The sequence below is a fragment of the Asparagus officinalis genome, chromosome 10 (assembly GCF_001876935.1).
Source record: "Asparagus officinalis chromosome 10, Aspof.V1, whole genome shotgun sequence".
Taxonomy (NCBI): domain Eukaryota; kingdom Viridiplantae; phylum Streptophyta; class Magnoliopsida; order Asparagales; family Asparagaceae; genus Asparagus; species Asparagus officinalis.
Genome location: NC_033803.1, coordinates 41,796,068 through 41,804,608, shown reverse-complemented (window position 1 = coordinate 41,804,608; position 8,541 = coordinate 41,796,068).

The following is an 8,541-nucleotide window of genomic DNA, read 5'->3' as shown; positions in this document are numbered from 1 at the left end:
AGCAAAATCAATACGTTGATTTCCGCTCAAGAGATAAAGAAGACGGGCATTCCTTGTCCATACCCAAGAGAATGGGAATCAATCCTGTATCCGGCGAAGTTCAATCTAATTAACTTCACGCCGTTTGATGGGGAGGGTTCACCCACTCAGTATTTGATTTGCTTCAAATCACACCTAGGGGTTATCTTTGGTAATGAGCATCTAATGGTACGGTCCTTCGTTGGCACTCTTCGTGGAGCCACCTTCGATTGGTATTGCCGCCTCAAGCCAGGAAGTGTGAATAGCTGGGACGAGACATGGAGACTAAATTCCTCACCAACTTCTTCGACGATGACACCGAGATATCCATCGGGTCGTTGCTTGAGGAGAAACAGAAAGACGGAGAATTAGTTGATACCTTCGTCAAAAGGTTCCGGAACAAGGCGATGAACTGTCAGGACCCGATCACTGAGGAGTTCATTCTCTAGACTTGCCACAACAACCTTGCATTGGACGTGTTGGAAGCAATGGGGACAGCACCGTCCAAAACATGGAAGGATTTGAAGTTCCAAGGAGAGCAAGCCGAGCGATTCCTCAAAAGGAAGAAGGCCGAGAGGAGCCAACCGTTGGCTAATCCTCCAAACTCGAACTTCGCCTCCCGTGGTAGGGGCAAGGCACCTGCAGCTGCTGTTGGTGCTAATCAAACGTCGCAACAGCAGCCCCGGAGACAGCAGAAGACTTCGGATCAGAGGCTCCAAAAAGAGTACTCACCTATCAAATTTTGTTAGGGGCTAACATTTGATCAATATAATTGTGTGTGGATTGATGCTTCAAGACATCAATTTGCAGGAGTGAACCGCATATCAAAGTTGATTATGAGCTTTATATCATGATGTCCTAACTAAATAAAGCATCGACAGTGTTGTCACCATAATACATTTTTTACCAGCAGTCTTTAAGATCGAGAAGTGAAGAATATGCATATGTGATCAAAAGCCACATAAGGTATAGTGGGCAATTCACAGTAGGGAGGAAATAGACTAGTTCGTAGAGAGCGTTCCAGCCATCTTCGAGACCCTTCTCGAAAGCAACAAGATCAAGCTGCCACCCATCACAAATCAGGATGAAGCTGACAATACTGCGGATCCGAAGTACTGCGCGTATCACAGGAGGATCCTTCATCCCACCAAGGCGTGTTTTACTTTAAAGAACAGCATCCAAACCTTGGTTGAAGCCGGCGTTATAACGCTAAGGTAAGCCAATTAAGAACGGCAACACTCCGATAAGTATAAGAGTATAAACTACTTCTCAATCCTCCGACCAGTATAAGAGGTTAAACTGCTCCCTGATACTCTGACAAGTATAAGAGTATAAACTGCTTCTCAATCCTCCGACCGGTATAAGAGGTTAAACTGCTCCCTATAAACTGCTTCTCAATCCTCCGACCGGTATAAGAGGTTAAACTGCTCCCTGATACTCCAACATATATATGAGTCTAAACTGTTTCATTTCTATAAGAGGTTAAACTGCTCCCTGATACTCCAACATATATATGAGTCTAAACTGTTTCATTTCTTTCACAGGAAGTTCCTGGAGAATTTTGATATGTAATATTCTTAAGGATAACCCGGGGCTAAATAACCATATTGGTATTTTAATTCCACCCCATTTACCAAGAAGATATTTTAATTAGGCAAACCTGCTTTAAGGCATTTTAATTGATTTAACTTACTAACAACGCCGTTTTTCTCGTCGGCGACCAGTTTTCTGGCGAGAGCTCGTCACTTGCGTGGCACGTGATGACTTAAACTGATTTTTAGTTGCTGACGTGGCAAGGATCTGCCCTATTTTAGGTGAATTGGGATTGTCAGAGGGTTAATTCCCGCCTTTAAACATAGCCACGTTAGAAAATTTATGCCACATCAGCAGCTAAAAAACAGTTTAAGTCATCACGTGTCACGCACGTGACGAGCTCTCGTCGGAAAACTGGTGGCCGACGAGAAAAAGGGCATTATTGGTAAGTTGAATCAATTAAAATGCCTTAAAGTAGGTTTGCCTAATTAAAATACCTTCTTGGTAAATAGAGTGGAATTAAAATACCAATATGAGTATTTAGCCGATAACCCGGTCATGTAACTGAGTACAATGTCGGACCCAGTTCCACAAGGGAAGCTAGGGGTGGATTATTCATGTATCGGAAAGTTCCCGAAAGAATACCACGGGTGATATTCTTAGGGATAACCCAATCACTATAAAAGTGATAAGTAAAACATCCACATTTAAACTCTAAAGGTTGGAATGTTTTCCATTATTGTTATCAAATTCACTAATTCTCATGAGTTATCTTGTTGAGACGAGATTCGATCCTTTTGACAGATTAATCTTTCCTCATAAAAATCTCCCACTGATCAAGTCAATTGACGATGGGTCCACTAAATTTTCTGTCCGCCAATTCATGACAATTTCCAAAGCTTGACGTGTTAAGTCCTGATTACTTAACGTCAAAACCCTTCATCGAGTGGCCAGTACAAACCAGTATTTCTACTGCTACTTGTATTCCACTCCCTTTGCTTTCAGGTCAAACCTATAAAAGTTAGGGCCACAACCAAAATCCCCTCTTGATTCCTTCAATGAACGAGAGGCCTATAAATTGAGCGATCAAACCTTCCTACAGTTAGGATCGTCTTAAACCTCCCATTCGGTCAAACCTTCCTACAGTTAGGACCAAAACCAAAATCTCCTCTCGATTCCTTCAATGAAAGAGAGGCCCATAAATTGAGCGATCAAACATTCCTACAGTTAGGATCGTCTTAAACCTCCCATTCGGTCAAACATTCTTATAGTTAGGACCAAAACTAAAATCCCCTTTCGATTCCTCAAATGAACGAGAGGTCCACTTTCAAATCGAGTGATCAAACCTTCCTACAGTTAGGGTCATCTCAAACTCCTGCTTGGTCAAACCTTCCTACAGTTAGGACCAAAATCATAATTCACTCTCGATAAATGAGGAATTCACCTTTAATTCCGTAATCCAACCTTCTGACAGTTAGGATTATCCGAATCTGTCCGATTCTCGGAGTGGATATCCCACTTCTAGTTTCTTTTACGCTGGAAATAGAATATAAAATTCTTCCTTTCCAGAATCAAGGAATAGAATATAAAATTCTTCCTTCCTTGCATTCGGGTTCGCCTTCACCCTAAAAGAAGACCGGGAAATAGAATATAAAATTCTTCCTTTCCCGCACCAACCTTTTCCAAGAATTTATCAATCTAGGATTCATCTTAGGAAGTTTATCCCGAATCCTAAGCGGGATAAGTCTGCGCCTAACACGCGCTGCCAGTTTAGTCTTTCTCCGTAGAAAAAAACACCAGAGTTCGATTCTGGGGTATTCTATCCTGAAACCTAAGCAGGGATAAGTCTGCGCCTAACCCGCGCCGCCGGTTAGTTCTTAACCGTTAAAAAAAACACCCACCCACATATTCAACATTGTGGCAGGTTGTTATTAATAACACCAAAATCTATGCCTTACACGCATGGGGAATTTCATCCTGAATCCTAAGAAAGGATATGCCGACGCCTAACACGCGTCGCCGGTTTAGTCTTTCTCCGTGGAAGAAGACACCAGAGTTCGATTTTGGGGTATCCTATCCTAAAACCTAAGTAAGGATAAGTCAGCGTCCAATACATGTTGCCGGGTAGCCTATTCCCATAACAATGGCGAAGTCTACGTATTCGAAGTCGTAGCAGCAAGTCTAAGGGAGTTCATTCCGTTAGCACAACGTCACATGCGGAACGGATTTAGACAATCCGCATGCTAGCCCGACTCAAACGGTAGTCGGTAAAGGCTAATCAAATCTGTTGAAGGCTGGGGGTTAGCCAAAAATCCTAAAGTCAACGCCTAACACGCGTTGTCGGGTAGCCTATTCCCGTAACAAATGGTAAAACCTATGTATTCGACATCATAGCACAAAGTCTCAGAGAATTCACTCTTTTAGCATAACATCACATGCGGAATGGACTTAAACAATCCGCATGCTAGCCCGACTCAAACGGTAGTCAGTAAAGGCGCATCAAACCCGTTGATACTTAAACAATCCGCATGCTAGCCCGACTCAAACGGTAGTCAGTAAAGGCGCATCAAACCCGTTGATGGTTGAGGGTTTGCCAAAAATCCTATATATGCGAAAGTCACTGACGCACTAGCCCCATTAGTTGGTCTCGTGACTTAGACATCCAACAAATTCAGGATAAGATCCACACGTGCAGATGAATCAGCTTTAATAGTTGGTCCTGCAGCCCAATATTTAGGACCGCCACGCTCCAATGCCTTAAGAGCTTAAACTGTGGAGACTCCAGCAAACGTACGAGTATAAACTGTGTCAATCGCCGGTCAACTCGTTACAACTAAAATCAATGCCGGACAACGCGTTACAGTAAAGGTCGATGTCGGTCAACGCATCAGCAATTTTGCCAAAATAAGGCAAAAGATGATTCCAAGGAGTTCAATTACAATCAGAATTCCCGACGAAGATGATCAGTTCAAAGTCAACTCAACGATAAGAGCTAAATTCAGAAACTTACACATCAACTTCAATCCAAGATTTCGACAACGGTCAGACGATAAACGCAGCACCAGAAGAACTTTATTTATTCGACAAAACACCGAATAGACTAAAGGCTAAAGAAGTTAAGAATTGAAGCAGTTTACAAGTTCTTTCACACCGACTGAAGGTTGGGACTATCACATCCAAAGCATTCCAGACTCCTCTATAAAAGAATGAGTCTGAAATACTTTGGAGGGGGTATCTATAGGCGTCGAAAAATGCCTATAGGTATCCACACACAGCTCGAGATGGAAAGAAGATGACGAACATCGTTATCCGAATTATCTGACGCCGACCAATGCATGAAACAAAACGGCCAACGCTAGATGGCCCGCGTGCTCACCGGCCACCACCAAGTGGCCAACACGTTCACCATTCACCTCCAACTTAACAAAATTTATGATGCAAGTCGGTGAAGCGTACGAGTCAACGTAACACACGAAATGGCAAAAGACAACACAGCTAGGAGTTGTGTTTCACCCAAAAGGGGCAAAACACCATGTGTGACTCGCACATATCATGTATGGTTCGGCTATTGGAAATTGTAGGACTTTTTGTCAGCTTTCCAACGCATCTTAAATCACCTCATTCCGAGATCGGACGAGAGAGTTAGAGCCAAAACACCCGATGTAGTACGAACTGGCTCGCATGGCTGCGAGCCACCAAATGGTGACTCGCACCCATGCGAGTCACCAAATGGTGGCTCGTACAAAAAGTGATATTTTGGTCATATTGTGATATGAGTCTTAAGAAACTCAAAACACAAAAGTTGTAGGTCTTTTCGTCAGCTTTCCAACACATCTTGAATCACCTCATTCCGAGATCGGACAAGATAGTTAGAGCCAAAATACCCGCCAAATGGTGACTCGTACCCATGCGAGTCACCAAATGGTGGCTCGCACAAAAAGTGATATTTCGTCCATTTTTTGATTTGATTCTGAAGAAACTCAAAACACAAAAGTTGTAGGTCTTTTTGTCAGCTTTCCAACGCATCTTGAATCACCTCATTCCGAGATCGGACGAGAGAGTTAAAGGCAAAACACCCGAGGTAGTACGAAATTGCTCGCATGGCTGCGAGCCACCTCGCCGAGTCACCCAGATCTGGGCCCAGATCTGAGCCCAGATCTGGATTGAAATACCTATAAATAGAGAAGGAAGGCTCATTGTTGCAAGGGTTGGATTTTTGGAGGGGAAACTCTACTGGATTAAAGGCTCAAGACTAAAAAAAGGTTAGAGCTTTGAAGACTCAGACTTTTCAGATCTGGTTCTTGGCGATCATCCATGCCAAATAAGGCAGGAGTTCGAGAGATATCAGATCTAAGATCTACATAGTTTTCCTTCGGATCAAAGCTTGACCTTTGATCCCGAGAAGAGTATCGATTTCGCTTGGTCGATTTCGATTACTTAGGGCTATTATTTCCTTGGTGGGGGGATTTGGGGATTTTGGGATTTCTGACGAGAGAGAAAGAACGTGGGATGGGGGGTTTTGTTTTTTTACTTTTTTTCGTGAAAATAAGCGAGGGAAATATCCCTCCAAAGGACCTTTGGCGACGCAGATGAGTAACAGCGTCGTTAAAAATAGACTTTTAGCGACGCTTATCTACACGTCGCGATATATGCATACTATTAGCGACGCCAGGCCTAAAACGTCGCTAAAAATATATATTTTTGCCGACAAAAATGGTCGATTTCGATTACTTAGGGCTATTATTTCCTTGGTAAAATAATCCCCTCGGCTGTTATTTCCTTCTTTAAATAACACCCGTCATACCGTGTAGATCCGACCGGATCAAGATCGCGCGGTGGTGTAGGCATATAAAATTGCTTATAGGTCCCCTAGCATAGCTCGGCACAAACCGACGAACCAACGATATATGCATACTATTAGCGACGCCAGGCCTAAAACGTCGCTAAAAATATATATTTTTGCCGACAAAAATAAAAAACGTCGGGAAATCCATACACTTTTACCGACGCTAAGTTAAAACGTTGTGATATATGCATACTATTAGCGACGCCAGGCCTAAAACGTCGCTAAAAATATATATTTTTGCCGACAAAAATCAAAAACGTCGGGAAATCCATACACTTTTACCGACGCTAAGTTAAAACGTCACTAATAATATACACTTTTAGCGACGCTAATTAAAAATGTGGGGAAAAATATATGTTTTGCCGACGCTAACTAAAATCGCCGGGAAAAACCTAATTTTTGGCGACGTATTTAAACATGCGTCGGGAATAAGCGTCGGGAAAAGTGCAATTTGTTGTAGTGTGTTTTCTTATTTATTATAGACAAACAACGTAGTTGGAGGATGGATGGAATAGAGCTTCAACGATCATATCCAAAGGAGGTTGGCGGAATGTTTGTGAAGCTTATGCAATTCAAGTTCAAGATCCAAGTTCAGCTTCATCCGCAACGTGTACCAAGTTGAGCTACAATGAAATATATATATACATAAGTTTTGGTTTCTATGCATATATATAGTTATATACATTTATATACATGCATGGTTTTGGGTTTCATGTTTATAATATGAAATCACATATTTCATATTTACTATGGTGTTTTTGAAAACATTGCATAGCATATGCAATTTTGTGAAAATATTATATTCTTAGTTTTTGGACTTAACAATAATTATATACATATTTTATTAAGTCTATATAATCATTGTGCAAAGTTTCAAAACATGATTTAGCCTAAATGTCAAAATTTACATGTTTACATTTTTATGTTTTGGCCTATTTTGCAAAATAATGATATTTTTTATTTGGGAAGTCCTTTTTGAAAACCAGTCATTGTAGCATGTTTATTATCATGTCTACAATCATTCCTCAAAGTTTTATATTTTTTGGAATTTATTTGATATTTTTAAACATTGTTTTAAAATCAGAAAATAGTTTTCAGACTTCTTTTTCATGTATCAGTCCTCGGTCGACCGCACCGGTCGACCGCACCGGTCGCCCGCCACGATCGACCGAGAGCTCGAAATTTCTATCGGTCGACCGCATCGGTCGACCGAAGAAGTCTCTGCTTGTTTTCTCAGTTTGGGATCTGGATCGCGGTCGACCATGAATTTTTTTGGTCGACCGCTGTTCTGTCAGTTTTGTTCCAATGGCTATTTCTTGTTACCGTTGGCTGGGACTTTTTGTCATTTGTTTGGGGTTTTTGCTGTTGTTTCCTCTTCCTATATAAACCCCCAAACCCCCTTCTATCTCAGCAACCATGAGAGTGTTTTAAACAAGTTTAAGAAAGTTTTTAACAAGGGTTTATGGTTGGTTTGAGTTTGGTTTAAAGCTGTTTTGGTTTTCACAAGTGGAGGAAATCATCTTCTTGTTTGGGCTTCAATCTCTATCTCTCCATCTTGTTATTCAGAGAAGAATCTCTAAACTCATTTTTAGCTTTTTATTATTTTGTTTATAATTTATATATGCTAGATTTTAATTGAGTTTAGTTTGATTTTGATTTCACTCATTGTTGCACACACCCACTTAAGCTTATTGTATTTGCATTCATAATATATTTGGAGTTGTGAGAGTTGTAACATTGAGTGTGAGCTTTCATTGTGTTCTCATCCATAGTAGAGAACAAACATTTATTGAGCCTAATTGTGAGATTCACTTTGTAATACACTTGTACACCGAGAGGAGTGTGTGGTGAGAGTCGGGGATCGTTCCAAGAGGAGTACGTGGCGTCGGTTGATGAGCCTAGGGAGAGGTTGTAACCGAGCACTTGAGGGAGACACGGTTAGGTCCAACACTTGTGAGGGTGTAGGTTGTAACCGAGCACTTGAGGGAGACACGGTTAGGTCCAACACTTGTGAGGGTGTAGAGTGTGATTGTAAGAGTGTTGATTGTAAAGTTTTCGGTTAACTAGAAAACCGAGTGTGAGGTGTAAACGTTATTCGGGTAAACGTAAAAAACCCGGTTGTGATAGTGGATTTCTCCCGGGAG